This window comes from Heterodontus francisci, chromosome 11, assembly GCF_036365525.1.
Source record: "Heterodontus francisci isolate sHetFra1 chromosome 11, sHetFra1.hap1, whole genome shotgun sequence".
Lineage (NCBI taxonomy): Eukaryota > Metazoa > Chordata > Chondrichthyes > Heterodontiformes > Heterodontidae > Heterodontus > Heterodontus francisci.
Genome location: NC_090381.1, coordinates 118864485 through 118883723, shown reverse-complemented (window position 1 = coordinate 118883723; position 19239 = coordinate 118864485). Strand labels below are relative to the sequence as shown.

Here is a 19239-nt window from a genome sequence, read left to right as displayed (position 1 = left end):
TGTAGGCCAGACCCGGTAAGGATGGCAGATTTCCTTCCCTAAAGGACATAATGAAGCGAATAGTTACCATGACTGAGACTAACGTTTAATTCCAGATTTGTTAATGAATTGAATTGAATTTCCCCAGCTTCACATCTCTGGATTACTAGTCCAGTAACATTAACACTCTGCTACCTCACTCCCCATCTCTACTGTCCTGTCCTGAGTGACTGAATGAGAGTGTGTTTGTTATGAATGCAAATTCTCCCCGGCTCCCCTCAAGGATGTAAGAACAACTTGCATTTCTGTAGCACCTTTCACAATCTCAGGATGTCCCAAAGCACTTCACAGCCAATGAAGTGCGTCGGAAGTGTAATCACTGTTGTAATGTAGGAAATACAACACCCAATTTGGGCACAGCAAGCTCCCACAAACAGCACTGAAATAAAGACCAGATCATTTTGTTCTAGTGATTTGAATGAAGGATAAATATTAACCAGAACAGCCGGGAGAAACTCCCCCCGACACCGCCCCCCGCTCTGCTTTAAATAGTGATCATGGGAACTTTTACATCCAGCTGAGTGGGTAGATATGGCCTCAGTTTAATGTCTCATCTGAAAGACAGCACCTCCAACAGTGCAGCACTCCCTCAGTACTGACCCTCTGACAGTGCAGCATCCCTCAGTACTGACCCTCCGACAGCGCAGCACTCCCTCAGTACTGACCCTCCGACAGTGCAGCATCCCTCAGTACTGACCCTCCGACAGCGCAGCACTCCCTCAGTACTGACCCTCCGACAGCGCAGCACTCCCTCAGTACTGACCCTCCGACAGCGCAGCATCCCTCAATACTGACCCTCCGACAATGCAGCATCCGTCAGTACTGACCCTCCGACAGTGCAGCGCTCCCTCAGTACTGACCCTCTGACAGTGCAGCACTCCCTCAGTATTGACCCTCCGACAGCGCAGCACTCCCTCAGTACTGACCCTCCGACAGCGCAGCATCCCTCAGTACTGACCTTCTGACAGTGCAGCATCCCTCAGTACTGACCCTCCAACAGTGCAGCGCTCCCTCAGTACTGACCCTCCGACAGTGCAGCACTCCCTCAGTACTGACCCTCCGACAGCGCAGCACTCCCTCAGTACTGACCCTCTGACAGTGCAGCATCCCTCAGTACTGACCCTCCGACAGTGCAGCGCTCCCTCAGTACTGACCCTCCGACAGTGCAGCACTCCCTCAGTACTGACCTTCCGACAGTGAAGCACTCCTTCAGTTCTGACCCCCTGATAGTGCAGCACTCCCTCAGTACTGATCCTCGGACGGTGCAGCACTCCCTCAGTACTGACCCTCCGACAGCGCAGCACTCCCTCAGTACTGACCCTCCGACAGCGCAGCACTCCCTCAGTACTGACCCTCCGACAGCGCAGCATCCCTCAATACTGACCCTTCGACAGAGCAGCACGCCCTCAGGCAGGGATTGAAGGCCGATAAATCCCCAGGGCCTGATAATCTACATCCCAGAGTACTTAAGGAAGTGGGCCCTAGAAATAGTGGATGCATTGGTGGTCATCTTCCAAGATTGTATAGACTCTGGAACAGTTCCTCCAGATTGGAGGGTAGCTAATGTAACCCACTATTTAGAAATGGAGGTCGAGAGAAAGCAGGGAATTATAGACCAGTCAGCCTGACATCGGTAGTGGGGAAAATTCTAGAGTCCATTATCAAAGATTTTATAGCAGAGCACTTGGAGAACAGTGGTAGAATCGGACAGAGTCAGCATGGATTTACGAAAGGGAAATCATGCTCGACAAATCTACTGGAATTCTTCGAGGATGAAACTAGTAGAGTTGATGAGGGGGAGCCAGTGGATGTGGTTTATTTGGACTTTCAGAAGGCTTTCAGCAAAGTCCCACATAAGAGATTAGCGTGTAAAATTAAAGCGTATGGGATTGGGGGTAGTGTATTGCGATGGATAGAAAATTGGTTGGCAGACAGGAAACAAAGAGTAGGGATAAATGGATCTTTTTCCGAATGGCAGTGATTAGTGGGGTACCGCAGGGATCGGTGCTGGGTCCCCAGCTATTCACAATATATATTAATGATTTAGATGAAGGAACTAAGTGTAAAATCTCCAAATTTGCAGATGACACAAAACTGGGTGGGAGGGTGAGTTGTGAGGAGGATGCAGAGAGGCTTCAGGGTGATTTGGACAAGTTGAGTGAGTGGGCAAATGCATGGCAGATGCAGTATAATGTGGATAAATGTGAGGTTATCCACTTTGGTAGCAATAACAGGAAGGCAGATTATTATCTGAACGGCTATAAACTGAGAGAGGGGAATATGCAGCGAGACCTGGGTGTTCTCGTACACCAGTCGCTGAAGGTAAGCATGCAGGTGCAACAGGCGGTAAAAAAGGCAAATGGTATGTTGGCCTTCATAGCGAGAGGATTCGAGTACAGGGGCAGGGATGTCTTGTTGCAATTATACAGGGCATGGGTGAGGTCACACCTGGAATATTGTATGCAGTTTTGGACTCCTTATCTGAGGAAGGATGTTCTTGCTATAGAGGGAGTGCAGCGAAGGTTTACCAGACTGATTCCTGGGATGGCAGGACTGACGTGTGAGGAGAGATTGAGTCGGTTCGGATTATATTTGCTGGAGTTCAGAAGAGTGAGGGGGGATCTCATAGAAACCTATAAAATTCTAACAGGACTTGACAGGGTAGATGCAGGAAGGATGTTCCTGATGGTGGGGGAGTCCAGAACCAGGGGTCATAGTCTAAGGATACGGGGTAAACCTTTCAGGACTGAGATGAGGAGAAATTTCTTCACCCAGAGAGTGGTGAGCCTGTGGAATTCGCTACCACAGAAAGCAGTTGAGGCCAAAACATAGTATGTTTTCAAAAAGAGTTTGATATAGCTCCTGGATTTAAAGGGATCAAAGGATATGGGCAAAAGCAGGAACTGGTTACTGAGTTGGATGATCAGCCATCATCATAATGAATGGTGGTGCAGGCTTGAAGGGCCGAATGGCCTACTCCTGCTCCTATTTTCTCTGTAACCCTTGGACGGTGCAGTGCTGCCTCAGTCCTGACCCTCTAACAGTGCAGTACTCCCTCAGCACTTTCTTTCCGACAGTGCAGCACTCCCTCAGCACTTTCTCTCCGACAGTGCAGCACTCCCTCAGCACCTTCTCTCCGACAGTGCAGCACTCCCTCAGCACTTTCTCTCCGACAGTGCAGCACTCCCTCAGCACTGTCCCTCCGACAGTGCAGCACTCCCTCAGTACTGTCCCTCTGACAGTGCAGCACTCCCTCAGTACTGTCCCTCCGACAGTGCAGCACTCCCTCAGTACTGTCCCTCCGACAGTGCAGCACTCCCTCAGCACTGTCCCTCCGACAGTGCAGCACTCCCTCAGCACTGTCCCTCCGACAGTGCAGCACTCCCTCAGTACTGTCCCTCTGACAGTGCAGCACTCCCTCAGTACTGTCCCTCCGACAGTGCAGCACTCCCTTAGTCCAGCACTTTGTACAGCTGTGCAAGGTCACACTGCAGCTGATAGGGAGGGTGGGACTGCTTAGAGGACTGGTTTTTTGCTGCAGAGCACAAAAGAAATAATAACATTAGAATCCAAAAAATGCTGCTTGCAAAAGGACTGTAACAAAATCTATTGCCAGTCCCGAATACTGTAAAGTTTACGATGTTTGCAGTATTTCTATCCAATTCAGAAAAAGCCTACAAACAATGATGTTTTTCAGCAGTGACTGGAGATTCATTCGGACTTGAATCAGTGCAGAGCAAAGTGGCTTTTTGTGTGGTTCTGTTAGCTTTCTGCTCGCACTCAGAACCTTGATGTCGAGCTGCAGGAACATACAGATCCCAAAGAATGTTGGCTGGGTCTTCAGTACTACATGAGTTAATTGGATGCCAAAAATTTGCTTTCGATTCAGAAAATGTGAATTGCAATATCTCGGTTTCTGAAGGGAACTTGTCTTTCTCTGAGCAGCCAGCTGGGGGCAGCCTTGGACAGCTTTTGACAACTTGCTGTTTGTTTTTTGGACCGGTCATGATAGAAAAATGCAGCACCTCAAAAACATCTGATACTGACATTAGACAGTGAAAGCTTAATAACAACTTACATTTATATAGCACCTTTAATGTAGTGAAACGTCCTAAAGCACTTTATAGGAACATTATCAGACAGAATTTTAACACCAAGCCACAACCGAAGATATTGGGTCAAATGACCAAAAGACTTGGTCAAAGAGGTAGGTTTTAAGGAGTGTCTTAGAGGAGGATAGTGAGGTGGAGAGACCGACCGGTTTACGGAGGGAATTCCAGAGCTTAGGACCCAGGCAGCTGAAGGCACGGCCACCAATGGCAGAGCGATTAAAATCAGGGAATCGCAAGAGATCAGAATTGAAGGAGGGCAGAGATCTAGGAGTGTTGAGGGACTGGAGGAGGTTACAGAGATAGGGAGGGACGAGTGACTGGAGGAGGTTACAGAGATAGGGAGGGGCGAGGGACTGGAGGAGGTTACAGAGATAGGGAGGGGCGAGGGACTGGAGGAGGTTACAGAGATAGGGAGGGGCGAGGGACTGGAGGAGGTTACAGAGATAGGGAGGGATGAGGGACTGGAGGAGGTTACAGAGATAGGGAGGGACGAGGGACTGGAGGAGGTTACAGAGATAGGGAGGGACGAGGGACTGGAGGAGGTTACAGAGATAGGGAGGGACGAGGGACTGGAGGAGGTTACAGAGATAGGGAGGGACGAGGGACTGGAGGAGGTTACAGAGATAGGGAGGGGCGAGGGACTGGAGGAGGTTACAGAGATAGGGAGGGACGAGGGACTGGAGGAGGTTACAGAGATAGGGAGGGACGAGGGACTGGAGGAGGTTACAGAGATAGGGAGGGGCGAGGGACTGGAGGAGGTTACAGAGATAGGGAGGGACGAGGGACTGGAGGAGGTTACAGAGATAGGGAGGGACGAGGGACTGGAGGAGGTTACAGAGATAGGGAGGGACGAGTGACTGGAGGAGGTTACAGAGATAGGGAGGGGCGAGGGACTGGAGGAGGTTACAGAGATAGGGAGGGACGAGGGACTGGAGGAGGTTACAGAGATAGGGAGGGACGAGGGACTGGAGGAGGTTACAGAGATAGGGAGGGACGAGGGACTGGAGGAGGTTACAGAGATAGGGAGGGACGAGGGACTGGAGGAGGTTACAGAGATAGGGAGGGGCGAGGGACTGGAGGAGGTTACAGAGATAGGGAGGGGCGAGGGACTGGAGGAGGTTAGAGAGATAGGGTGGGGCGAGGGACTGGAGGAGGTTACAGAGATCGGGAGGGGCAAGGGATTGGAGGAGGTTACAGAGATAAGGAGGGGCGAGGGACTGGAGGAGGTTAGAGAGGTAGGGAGAGGAGAGGGACTGGAGGAGGTTACAGAGATAGGGAGGGGCGAGGGACTGGAGGAGGTTACAGAGATAGGGAGGGGTGAGGGACTGGAGGAGGTTACAGAGATAGGGAGGGACGAGGGACTGGAGGAGGTTACAGAGATAGGGAAGGGCGAGGGACTGGAGGAGGTTACAGAGATAGGGAGGGGTGAGGGACTGGAGGAGGTTAGAGAGATAGGGAGGGGCGTGGGACTGGAGGAGGTTAGAGAGATAGGGAGGGGCGAGGGACTGGAGGAGATTATAGAGATAGGGAGGGACGAGGGACTGGAGGAGGTTAGAGAGACAGGGAGGGGCAAGGGACTGGAGGAGGTTATAGAGATGGGGTGGGGCGAGGGACTGGTGGAGATTATAGAGATAGGGAGGGGCAAGGGACTGGAGGAGGTTAGAGAGATAGGGAGGGACGAGGGACTGGAGGAGGTTAGAGAGATAGGGAGGGGCGAGGGACTGGAGGAGGTTAGAGAGATAGGGAGGGGCGAGGGACTGGAGGAAGTTACAGAGATAGGGAGGGGCGAGGGACTGGAGGAGGTTAGAGAGATAGGGAGGGGCGAGGAACTGGAGGAGGTTACAGAGATAGGGAGGGGCGAGAGACTGGAGGAGGTTACAGAGATAGGGAGTGTTGAGGGACTGGAGGAGGTTACAGAGATCGGGAGGGGCGAGAGACTGGAGGGATTTGAAAGCTAGGATGGGAATTTTAAATTTGATGTGTTGCTGGCTGAGAGCCAATGTAGGTCAGTGAGTACAGGGGTGATGGGGGAAACGGGATGGGGGGTGATGGAGGAAATGGGACTGGGATGGAGTGATAGGGGAAATGGGACTGGGGGGTGAGTTCGGACAGCAACAGCAATGTTTTGGATAAGCTCGAGTTTATCGAGGATGCAGGATGGGCGAAGTGTGTTGAAATGGTCATATCCAGAGGTAACAAAGACATGGGTGAGGTTTGCAGCTTCATCCTTTTTTCAGTCCAGAATTTTAACCACTTGTTTTGAATGGATTAAAAGCTATTGCTAAATAAAGGTTCAGGAGTGTCTGGCCTGTAAACACCTGCAGCTGTTGCTGGCTTTGATCAGATCTGTATATCCTGTAGGATGGGCACCTCTGAGCATTGCAGTACCTCCACCCCTCCTCCCTACCCTTCCCCATCCTCCCCACCCCTCCCCAACACCTCCCCCACACTCCACCCCTCCCCCCCCCCACCTCCCCAACACTTCCCCTATCCCCTCCCTCATCCTATCTCCTCATGCCACCTTGCTGCACCTCCCTCCCCCATCCTGCCTCCTCACCCCCACCCCTCCCTCACCCTGCCTCTCCTCACCTCCCTGCCTGTCTAACTCCTACCTTCCCCTCCCTCCTTCATGTTGAATTACCCTTTGATTCTCTAAAATCCTTTAAATTGCAATTGCTGACGTTCCCAGTGAGTGATGACCTCTCCACTGTTGCTTTAACTGGAACTCCAGTGAAAACTATCCTGAATTTTCCGAGTGTCAATTGTTGATCCAGTTAAGTTGATATATTTGCACAGGTGAATGATTGCATCCCTTCCATTCCGTCCCCTCATTCTCCAGGAATACTGATTCAGCCGATCCCAGTCTAGGTGCGGCTGTTCTTGACCAGCACATCCTTTATCAGGAATTGGTGCTGAAACCTTTCTCATTCCCTTTCATTGGAAATCCTTTGAACAGTTTCAGTGATCCGTGCTCAACACAAACCCAGCTTTTTTGGTTGTGAAATGAACAGGAAGTCAGAAAAGTTAAACTCCACACTGCCACTCAACACAGCCCAGGTATCTTAAACTCCATCGAGCACTCCCATCTTGTCCCCTCCCACCCCATCTCCCCCAGATGTTTTAATGCAGGGATCAGGCACTCAGACAGTGGGATCAGACACTGGGATCAGACAGTCAGACAGTGGGATCAGACACTGGGATCAGACACTCAGACCGTGGGATCAGACACTCAGACAGTGGAATCAGACACTGGGATCAGACAGTGGGATCAGACACTCAGACAGTGGGATCAGACACTCGGACAGTGGGATCAGACACTGGGATCAGACTCTCAGACAGTGGTATCAGACACTGGGATCAGACACTCAGACACTGGGATCAGACACTCATACAGTGGGATCAGACAGTGGGATCAGACACTCAGTCAGTGGGATCAGACAGTCAGACACTGGGATCAGACAGTCAGACTCTGAGATCAGACAGTCAGACTCTGGGATCAGACACTCAGACAGTCGGATCAGACAGTCAGACACTGAGATCAGACACTCGGACACTGAGATCAGACAGTCAGATTCTGGGAGCAGACAGTCAGACTCTGGGATCAGACAGTCAGACTCTGAGATCAGACAGTCAGACTCTGGGATCAGACAGTCAGACTCTGGGATCAGACTCTGAGATCAGACAGTCAGACTCTGGGATCAGACACTGGGATCAGACAGTCAGACTCTGAGATCAGACAGTCAGATTCTGGGAGCAGACAGTCAGACTCTGGGATCAGACAGTCAGACTCTGAGATCAGACAGTCAGATTCTGGGAGCAGACAGTCAGACTCTGGGATCAGACAGTCAGACTCTGGGATCAGACAGTCAGACTCTGGGATCAGACACTGGGATCAGACACTCGGACACTGAGATCAGACACTGGGATCAGACAGTCAGACTCTGAGATCAGACAGTCAGACTCTGAGATCAGACAGTCAGACTCTGGGATCAGACACTGGGATCAGACAGTCAGACTCTGAGATCAGACAGTCAGACTCTGGGATCAGACACTGGGATCAGACAGTCAGACTCTGAGATCAGACAGTCAGACTCTGGGATCAGACTCTGGGATCAGACAGTCAGACTCTGGGATCAGACACTGGGATCAGACACTCGGACACTGAGATCAGACACTGAGATCAGACAGTCAGACTCTGAGATCAGACAGTCAGACTCTGGGATCAGACTCTGAGATCAGACAGTCAGACTCTGAGATCAGACAGTCAGACTCTGAGATCAGACAGTCAGACACTGAGATCAGACAGTCAGACTCTGAGATCAGACAGTCAGACTCTGAGATCAGACAGTCAGACTCTGGGATCAGACTCTGAGATCAGACAGTCAGACTCTGAGATCAGACAGTCAGACTCTGAGATCAGACAGTCAGACACTGAGATCAGACAGTCAGACTCTGAGATCAGACAGTCAGACACTGGGATCAGACAGTCAGACTCTGAGATCAGACAGTCAGATGCTGGGATCAGACAGTCAGACTCTGGGATCAGACAGTCAGACTCTGAGATCAGACAGTCAGATGCTGGGATCAGACTCTGAGATCAGACAGTCAGACTCTGGGATCAGACAGTCAGACTCTGAGATCAGACAGTCAGACTCTGAGATCAGACAGTCAGATGCTGGGAGCAGACAGTCAGACTCTGGGATCAGACAGTCAGATGCTGGGAGCAGACAGTCAGACTCTGGGATCAGACAGTCAGACTCTGAGATCAGACAGTCAGACTCTGAGATCAGACAGTCAGACTCTGAGATCAGACAGTCAGACTCTGAGATCAGACAGTCAGACTCTGAGATCAGACAGTCAGACACTGAGATCAGACAGTCAGACTCTGAGATCAGACAGTCAGACACTGGGATCAGACAGTCAGACTCTGAGATCAGACAGTCAGATGCTGGGATCAGACAGTCAGACTCTGAGATCAGACAGTCAGATGCTGGGATCAGACAGTCAGACTCTGAGATCAGACAGTCAGACTCTGGGATCAGACACTGGGATCAGACAGTCAGACTCTGGGATCAGACAGTCAGACTCTGGGATCAGACAGTCAGACTCTGAGATCAGACAGTCAGACACTGGGATCAGACAGTCAGACTCTGGGATCAGACAGTCAGATTCTGGGAGCAGACAGTCAGACTCTGGGATCAGACAGTCAGATGCTGGGATCAGAGCTATTGGTTGATAAGCAGCAATGGGAGATTGAATTGTTAAGGGCCACAAACTAATACTAACACTGAACAATAACTGGGTTAGTATAAATCCCTCCGCTGGCAGGACAATCATTTAATTTGTCTTGAGTCCCATTGGCCTCTGTGTCTCTCAGGAAACATCTGAATCAGACAGAAACCCTGTGAGTTCATGCAAATTGGGGTTCTATACCCGACACGGTGGTGATTGCCGTGTGGGTCTCTGTACGCAGTGATACCCGGTGGTTAGTGGGAAACCCTCATGGTGAGTGCTGGGACCGGGAGGAGCAGAATCACTTCTGGATTCTGCCCCAGAATAATATGGGCTGCTGGCACCACAAGCTCTAGTGACCAAGCCCCTGCCAGTCCTCTCAGCTAGACGGAATACCCATGGCAACTATTTCAAACAAAAGCACAGGAAACCTCCCTGGGGTCAATATTGATCCAACAGTCAAAGTCATTAAATCAGATTATCTGGTCATTTTTCACACTGTTTTTGTGGGATCTTGCTGTGCTGAAATTAGCTGCCACATTTACAAGATAACAATAGTGACTGCTCTTGAAATCTATCTCATTGGCTGTAAAACGCTTTAGAAATATGTTTTTTCACATCCTTTTTCTCTTTATGGTGGCGTTTCCTTGGTGAGAGTGGGAGCAGTTCGGTGCTCTACTGATCCAGTACACACCCAATCTATTGTGTCAGACTCTGCGAAACACACTAGAACTGTTTGTTTGGAAACCAGGCTGTTTATCTTGAATTCCCCTGACCTCAGTGCCTGAAACTCTCTCAAACATCATGAACTTCAATTAACCTCAGCTTTTTACTGCAAATTCCTGCAGGAAGTGAGTTTAACGAAACAGGTTGGTTGAGGAGTTAAAACTTTCAGCTGTGCCCAGATGCCAATGTATCCATGATCAACCTCTCCCATTGAATAAATGGAGGTGACATTTTGGGGAATGCGCAGGTAGATTTTTACTCCATCCCATCCCTGCTCCCTTTCTACTGAATAATTATGTCAATGAGTTGAGCAGTCAGTCAGTGTGATGATTTGGGAGGTGATTTTTCCAACCCTTTGTTGAGATTAATTTGCCTCCTGGTGTGTTGCAGTTATTTGTGAAGACTCAGTGATGTCGGTGAAGATTCACAATGTCACACCAATTGCACAAAACAGCTGATATCATCCTTCCCAGTGCTGAGCCTCACGTTGGGCTCAGTCACCTGATGGCACTATCTTTTTTTTTATTCATTCATGGGATGAGGGCGTCGCTGGCCAGGCCAGCATTTATTGCCCATCCCTAATTGCCCTTGAGACGATGGTGGTGAGCTGCCTTTTTGAACCGCTGCAGTCCATGTTGGGTAGGTACACCCACAGTGCTGTTAGGAAGAGAGTTCCAGAACTTTGACCCAGTGACAGTGAAGGAACGGTGGTATAGTTCCAAGTCAGGATGGTGTGAGACTTGGAGGGGAACTTGCAGATGGTGATGTTCCCATGCATTTTCTGCCCTTGTCCTTCTAGGTGGTAGAGGTTGTGGGTTTGGAAGGTGCTGTCCTAGGAGCCTTGGTGAGTTGCTGCAGTGCATCTTGTAGATGGTACACACTGCTGCCACTGTGCATCGGTGGTGGAGGGAGTGATGTTTGTAGATGGTGTGCCAATCAAGCGGGCTGCTTTGTCCTAGATGATGTTGAGCTTCTTGAGTGTTGTTGGAGCTGCACCCATCCAGGCAAGTGGAGAGTATTCCATCACACTCCTGACTTGTGCCTTGTAGATGGTGGACAGGCTTTGGGGAGTCAGGAGGCAAGTTACTCACTGCAAAATTCCCAGCCTCTGACCTGCTCTTGAAGCCACAGTATTTATGTGGCTGGTCCAGTTCAGTTTCTGGTCAGTGGTAACCCCCAGGATTTCAGTAGTGGGGGATTCAGCGATGGTGAAGGGAAATGGTTGGATTATCTCTTGTTGGAGACGGTCATTGTCTGGCACTCATGTGATGTAAATTTTGTTTGTCACTTATCATTCTGAGCCTGGATATTGTCCAGGTTTTACTACATCTGGACACGGATTGCTTCAGTAACTGAGGAGTTGCGAATGATGCTGAACATTGTGCAATCATCAGCGAGCATCCCCACTTCCGACCTTGTGATGAAGGGAAGGTCCTTGATGAAGCAGCTGAAGGTGATGGGCCTAGGACACTACCCTAAGGTTGTGATGTCCAGGGACTGAGATGATTGACCTCCAATAACCACAAACATCTTCACTGAATTATAGAATGTTCCTGCGCAGGAAGGAGCCATTCATGCCATCAGTTCTGTGCTGGTATTCTGCTCTGTGATCCGCCCAGTCTAATCCCATTCTCTTGCTCGGTCTCTGTGCCTTTAATATCCCACCTTGAATATTCCGCTTTTTCAATAAAGTAAGTCATTTGAAAAGAATGTTTGGATTCTGCTTTAATGGTTTCTGGCAGAGAATTCCACATTTTAACCTCCCACTGTGTCATATTATTTCTAATCTCCCCTTCAGTTCCATCAGTGAGCGTGTTAAGTCGGTGTTCCCTTGCACAATGTGAGAAACAACCTCTCATTGTTAGAATCCTTCATAATCTTCAGCATCTCCATCTGTCACCCCTTAACACTTCAACACCACTGAAAAAAATCCCTGAATTTTCAAGTCTCTGTTCATAACTGTGATTTCTCATCCTTGTTAAATTGCCACCACATCTTTGCAGCCCTGTCCCGCTGCTTTTTAAAATAATTTATTGACAAGGACATAAGAAATAGGAGCAGGAGTAGTAGATTCGGCCCCTCGACCCTTTGCCATTCAATACAATCATGGCTGATCTTCTGCCTCAACTCCTCATTCATGGGATGTGGGCGTCACTGGCCAGGCCAGCATTTATTGCCTATCCTTAATTGCCCTTGAGAAGGTGGTGGTGAGCTGCCTTCTTGAACCGCTGCAGTCCATTTGAGGTAGGTACACCCACAGTGCTGTTAGGAAGGGAGTTCCAGGATTTTGACCCAACGACAGTGAAGGAATGGCAATATAGTTCCAAGTCAGGATGATGTGTGACTTGAAGGGGAACTTGCAGGTGGTGGCTGTTGTGTGATTGCCTTTAAGAGTGATATCCCTTTAAGATCTTAGTATGCTAAAGAGCTAAGTGCCAGGACATAGTCATGTGACTACATGCCAGTCTCAATCTGTAACTGTAACACCAAGAGGCAAGCCCTGTAAATAGTTAGTTCTGCACTATATATACTTGTTAGCTGTTTAATAAACCTGTTTTGAGATCTTCAACAAACTGAACTCCACACATCTCATTTATGCTGCATCAGAGAACATTAAAAAGCTTCTCATTACATGGTGGCAGCTGTGGTGAGAAGACAGAATCTAAGATTGAAGGCCACAGGAAAACAGCTTTAAAAACTACCTCCAGCTAAAAGAGAGAAAATTAAAAGAAACGCTGACCCAAACAGTGTAAAGAAGAAAAGGAAACTCACCTCCAGCTGTAGAAGGCAAAGTGCTGAACAACAGACTGCAAATCAATCACTGTGATCGGGTGAGTCAGAACATTGAACCAAAAAAAAGCTTTGAGTTGCTTGCAAAGTTGATATTTTTTAAAAGGCTCAGTAAAAGAGAAAAAATAGGGAAAACCCAATCCCTATCTCAGGCTGATCAATTGTTTTCAAAGGCTCCCCCAGGCTGATCAGACCCGTGTCATTACAGGAGGAGCCCGACAGCAAAAAGCGGGAATCCTCCATTCACGCAGCTCATAGCTAGAGCTATAAAAAGAAATAATTAAATCACTCAAACGCTGAAGAGCCTTCACTTACTCAGCCTGAGTTTTAAAAAATGTATTAAATCACTCAAGCATGAAGAATTGCCTATTAAACGGCGGTATAAATTACCAATAGTAAAAAAAGCACTTGAAATACCTATTGCACAACTGTATAAACAAACAGACTTGAGTGCTGGAAGCTAGATAAATAAACAAAACACTCGCTCTGTCAATCAAACCAGACAGTCTAAAGAACAGAGAATTTTTCAAAGGGAAAGCAGTACAGAGTCATAGAGCCAGGTCTTAAAGCAATCTTTAAAGCAAAAGAACAGCAAAAAGATGGATTCCATTTTTCTCAGTGTGAACTGGAAAGCCTTGGATATCCTATCTGAGTTCAAACTGTTGTAACAGAGAATGCAATTATGCTTTACAGACCAAGTAATTGTAAAACCAGAAAAACAGGTTGTAAAAATAATGATAGCGATTGGAAATGGGGGTTTACACAGAATTAATGCCTCTGGATTATCTGAACAGGACCAGAAAGATCCCGCAAAGATATGGAAAGTGCTGGAAGATCTGTTCTGATTGACAGTGAATTTTGAAATTCACCGCCTGGAATTGATGTTCTGCAGGCAACAGCCACAGGAATCAATAGATCAGTTCATCAGCAGATACTGTAGTAAGGGCAATGAATGTGACTTCTCAGAAACTGAGCAGTCAGACCGAATAATGGAGCTGGTGATTATATCAACACCCATTGAAGCATTTCAAAAAGACCTCTTGGGGGAAAAAGAAAGGTCACAGCATTGCTGCACTTCTGGAAGATGGTAGGAAATATGAAGCCCTTGTAGCTGGACAACAGCATCTGAAAGCACCAGGTGCAACCAACAGTGCTGGCACCATAACCAGGTCGAAAAGAGCAAACAAGCTGTATGGTAAGTCCGGTCTGTCCCACTCATGGCAAATTGCCCTGCATTCCGAGACCTGTGCAAGGCATGGGGTGCAAAAGGACACTAGGCCCACCTATGCAGGAATTCTGGTTGCAAAGATGCAATCAGAAATCACGGCAGGACACAGGCAAACAGAAAACAGGGCAACATCAATAAAGCAACTGCCAGGGACCGGCACAAATGCAAGCCGATACACGAAATACACAGCAATGCAGACCTGAGGCAAGACTCAGAAAGAAATAGGTGTCAGACAGAAGATGAACAGGCATTCCACATTGTGAACCTGACACATAACATTGATGAAGTCCAAAAATTGGAAGCTTTCGCTACTATTAATATCATGTGCCCAAAGAAAGCTGGCAAACATACACTCAGGGTTAAGATTGACACCAGCGCTAGTGCAAATATCCTACCAGTCCGAATCCTGTACCGGGGTCATTGGAGATCAATGATACAACCAACTACTGCCAAATTATCTGCATACGATGAGTCACCCATCCCTTGCAGTGACACATGAACAATGCAATGAAACAATGGAAAGTCAGCATGGAAACCACAAACGTTCTACCTAGTAGACAGGAGTGGACCAGCAGTGGCAGGACTATCAGTGTGTAAGGACCTCAACATCATAACCGTCCATGAGAGCATTGCCAAGGGGAAATCCCCAAGGACCGGAACCCGATCGTAGACTCTGACCAGCATTAAACAGTGCAGTGTGGAAACCCAGCAACAGCACAACTATGCCATGCCTTCACTTCTGCTCTCTAGAGAACCGCCATCACCACAAATAGCCAGAACGGAAAGGTATCTCCACAAGACCAACAAGTCTTCCCCCAACAAGTCCTCAACCTGGAGCCCTAAGCCTTCAGATGGGGAGGATGAGGAGAGGCAAAGGTCACGCAATGTTGTGAAGAGGCAGAGGAGGAATGAGTTGAAGTATTGTCTATTGGCTCTTTGAGATGAGCTGCCAGAACTTTTCAAGAATGGCAAGGCCTCAAAGATGGTCATCTTGAGAAAAGCCAGAGTATGTTAGCAGGCTGAAGGCAGAGCATCTGAAACCGAGCACAGAAAGGGAGAAATCTCAGAAAAAAACAGCAACAGCAGAGACATAAACTCCCTGAAAAGAGTTGTCAAAGCAGTGAGATGATATATGGACTTTTGAGCCTCTATATTTGTAAAGTTCATAACCTCCATCCAGGCCTTAATAATTTGATGTTATTTAATTTTATATGTTTTGCTTTTAGCATATGAGACTTATCTTTGGAAAGAAAGGGGATGTTGTGTGACTGCCTTTTAAGAGTGATGTCCCTTTAAGATCTTAGTATGCTAATGAATCAAGTACCAGGACATGATTGTGACTATCAGCCAGTCTCACTCTGTAACTGTAACACCAAAAGGCAAATCCTGTAAATAGTTATCTCTGCACAGTATATACTTGTTAGCAGTTTAATAAACCTGTTTTGAGAGCTTCAACCGACTGAATCCACACATCTCATTTATGTTGCATCAGACAACATAAAAAGCTTCTCATTACAGTGATGTTCCCTGTCTCCCTTGTTCTTCTAGTTGGTAATGGTTGGGGGTATAGGTAGCAGAGTGGTTATGTTACTGGACTAGTAATCCAGAGGCCTGGACTAATGATACAGGGACATGTGGAAATTTTCCCAGGCAATGTGGGGGTGGGGGGGTGGGGGGTTGGGTGGTGGGGGTTGCGTACGTGCTGGGAGTTAAATTCAATCCCCTGAAATTGCCTTCGGGTTGGGATCCCGACATCATCCCACCCTCTTCTGGGTTTCTGTGGGTGGGATTGAAGGCGAGTGGGGAAACCGCCCTGGATCTGTATGGTAAGTTATTAAAGTGATTAAAAATCCAATAAAAGCCAGTTTTAACCCTCATTTCTGAATTTCCCAGCCATTCCCAATCTGTCGGCAAGTTTCCAGGGTCACGAGGTGAGTGCTCAGTGGGAGGAGTCTCTTCAGTGATCAGTTACACTGAAGAGTTTCAGCCATGGCCATTGAGAGACTGCTGTTCAAATCACTTCTTCTCTACGAATGCTGTCACTGCTTCACAGGTGATTGCCAAATTGTTGGAAGACACTTCACCTGTGAGCACATCACTCACCTTCAGCTGTACCTCCCTGCTGCCAGGCTTCACAAGGGCACGGGAGCAGCTTATACAGATCCACCTTGTACCTCTGAGGAGCAAGAGCAGAATCCATACCACCATGAGCAGCAGCTGTCCCTCTCCTGAGCCTCATGCCCCTCTACAGGGCAGAGGGGATGGACACTGAGATCCAGTTGGAAGATAGTGAGACCCCAACACAGCGTCTACAGGCAGATCATACGAATTAGGAGCAGGAGTAGGCCACTCGGCCCCTCGAGCCTGCTCCACCATTCAACAAGATCATGGTTGATCTGATTGGAACCTCGACTCCAAATTCCCACCTACCTCCGATAACCTTTCACCCCCTTGCTTATCAAGAATCTATCTACCTCAAAGTCTCTGCTTCCACCACCTTTTGAGGAAGAGAGTTCCAAAGACTCACGACCCTCTGAGAGAAAATATTTCTCCTCATCTCTGTCTTAAACGGGCGACGCCTTATTTTTAAACAGTAACCCCTAGTTCTAGATTCTCCCACAAGGGGAAACATCCTTTCCACATCCACCCTGTCAAGACCCCTCAGGATCTTTTATGTTTCAATAAAGTCACCTCTTACTCTTCTAAATTTCAGCAGATACAAGCCGAGCCTGTCCAATCTTTCATCATAAGACAGCCCGCCCATTCAAGGTATTAGTCCAGTAAACCTTCTCTGAACTGCTTCCAACGCATTTAAATCCTTCCTTAAATAAGGAGACCAGTACTGAACACAGTGCTCCAGATGTGGTCCTACTATCTGTTTTTATATTTCTAGCTAGCTTTCACTCGTACTCTATTTTTTCCCTCCTTATTAATCTTTTAGTCATTCTTTGCTGTTTTTTATATTCTGTCCAATCTTCTGACCTGCCACCCATGTGATTTGGACAAGTTGGGTGAGTGGACAAATACATGGCAATTGCAGTATGACATGGATAAATGTGAGGTTATCCACTTTGGTTGTAAAAACAGAAAGGCAGATTATTATCTGAATGGTGATAGATTGGGAAAGGGGGAGGTGCAACAAGACCTGGGTGTCCTTGTACACAGTCGCTGAAAGCAAGCATTCAGGTGCAGCAAGCAGTTCGGAAGGGGAATGATATGTTGGCCTTCATTGCAAGAGGATTTGAGTACAGGAGCAAAGATGTCTTACTGCAGTTATACAGGGCCTTGGTGAGACCACATCTGGAGTATTGTGTGCAGTTTTGGTCTCCTTATCTGAGGAAGGATGTTCTTGCCATGGAGGGAGTGCAAAGAAGATTTACGAGGCTGATTCCTGGGATGGTAGATTGACGTATGGGGAGAGATTGGGTCGACTAGGCCTATATTCACCAGAGTTTAGAAGAATGAGAGGGGATCTCATAGAAATCTATAAAATTCTAACAGGACTAGACAGGCTAGATGCAGGGAGGATGTTCCCAATGGCTGGGGAGTCCAGAATCAGGGGTCACAGTCTCAGGATACGGGGTATGCCATTTAGAACCGGGATGAGGAGAAATTTCTTCACTCGGAGGGTGGTGAACCTGTGGAATTCTCCACCGCAGAAGGCAGTGGAGGCCACGTCATTAAATATATTCAAGAAGGAGATAGATATATTTCTTATTGCCAAAGGGATCAAGGGATATGGGGAGATAGTGGGAATTAGACAATCAGCCATGATCTTTTTGAATGGCCGAGCAGACCCAAAGGGCCGAATGGCCTACTCCTGCTCCTATTTTCTCTGTTTCTACGTTTCTATCTTTGTATAATTATACGCTTTTTCTGTGTATTCTGAAATATCCCCTTAAATGTCTGCCACTGCATCTCTATTAACCTATCCCTTAACCTACTTTGCCAGTTCACTTTAGTTAGCTTTGCTTTCATGCCCTCATAATTGCCCTTATCTAAGTTTATAATATTAATCTGTGACCCGCTCTTCTCTCCATCAAACTGAATATAACATTCAATCATATTCTGATCACTGCTGCCCAGGGGTGCCTTCACTCTGAGGCCATTAATTAATACTATCTCATTGCAAATCACCAGGTCTAGTATGGCCTGCTCTCTGGTTGGCTCCAGAACATGTTGTTCTAAGAAACTATCCCAAAAACATTCTATGAACTCCTCGTCTAGGCAACCTTTGCCCAGCTGATTTTTCCAGTCTATATGTAGATTAAAATCCCCCATGATTATCGTCGTACCTTTCTGACAAGCTTTCATTATTTCTTCCTTTATATCCCATCCTACAGTGTGGTTAATGTTATGGGGCCCGTACACCACTCCCACAAGGGTAGGATTAAGGAAAATCCCAAGGTGTTCTACACTTATGTGAGGAACAAGAGGATGGCCAGAGTGAGGGTAGGGCCGATTGGGATTGTGGAGGGAACTTGTGCCTGGAGTCGGAGGAGGTATGGGAGGTCCTAAATGAATAGTTTGCTTCAGTATTCACTAGTGAGAGGAACCTGGTCGTTTGTGAGGACAGAGTGGAACAGGCTGATATGCTTGAACAGGTTGAGGTTAAGAGGGAGGATGTGCTGGAAATTTTGAATGATATGAGGACAGATAAGTCCCCGGGGCCAGACGGGATATACCCAAGGATATTAAGGGAAGCGAGGGAAGAGATTGCCGCGCCTTTGGCGATGATCTTTGCGTCTTCACTGTCCACTGGAGTAGTACCAGATGATTGGAGGGTGGCAAATGTTGTTCCCTTGTTCAAGAAAGGGAATAGGGATAACCCTGGGAATTATAGACCAGTCAGTCTTACGTCGGTAGTGGGCAAATTATTGGAGAGGATTCTGAGAGACAGGATTTATGATTATTTGGAAAAGCATGGTTTGATTAGAGACAGTCAGCATGGCTTTGTGAGGGGCAGGTCATGCCTCACAGGCCTTATTGAATTCTTTGAAGATGTGACAAAACACATTGATGAAGGAAGAGCAGTGGATGTGGTGTGTATGGATTTTAGCAAGGCGTTTGATAAGGTTCCCCATGGTAGGCTCATTCAGAAAGTAAGGAGGC

General features: G+C 47.8%; 1 protein-coding gene across 1 annotated transcript in view; it reads left to right on the top strand.

Moving 5' to 3' along the window:
• LOC137374989 (tumor protein p63-regulated gene 1-like protein) overlaps positions 1–19239 on the top strand; it is a 221733-nt gene that overhangs the window by 79325 nt on the left and 123169 nt on the right. The gene's annotated exons all lie outside the window — the stretch shown is intronic.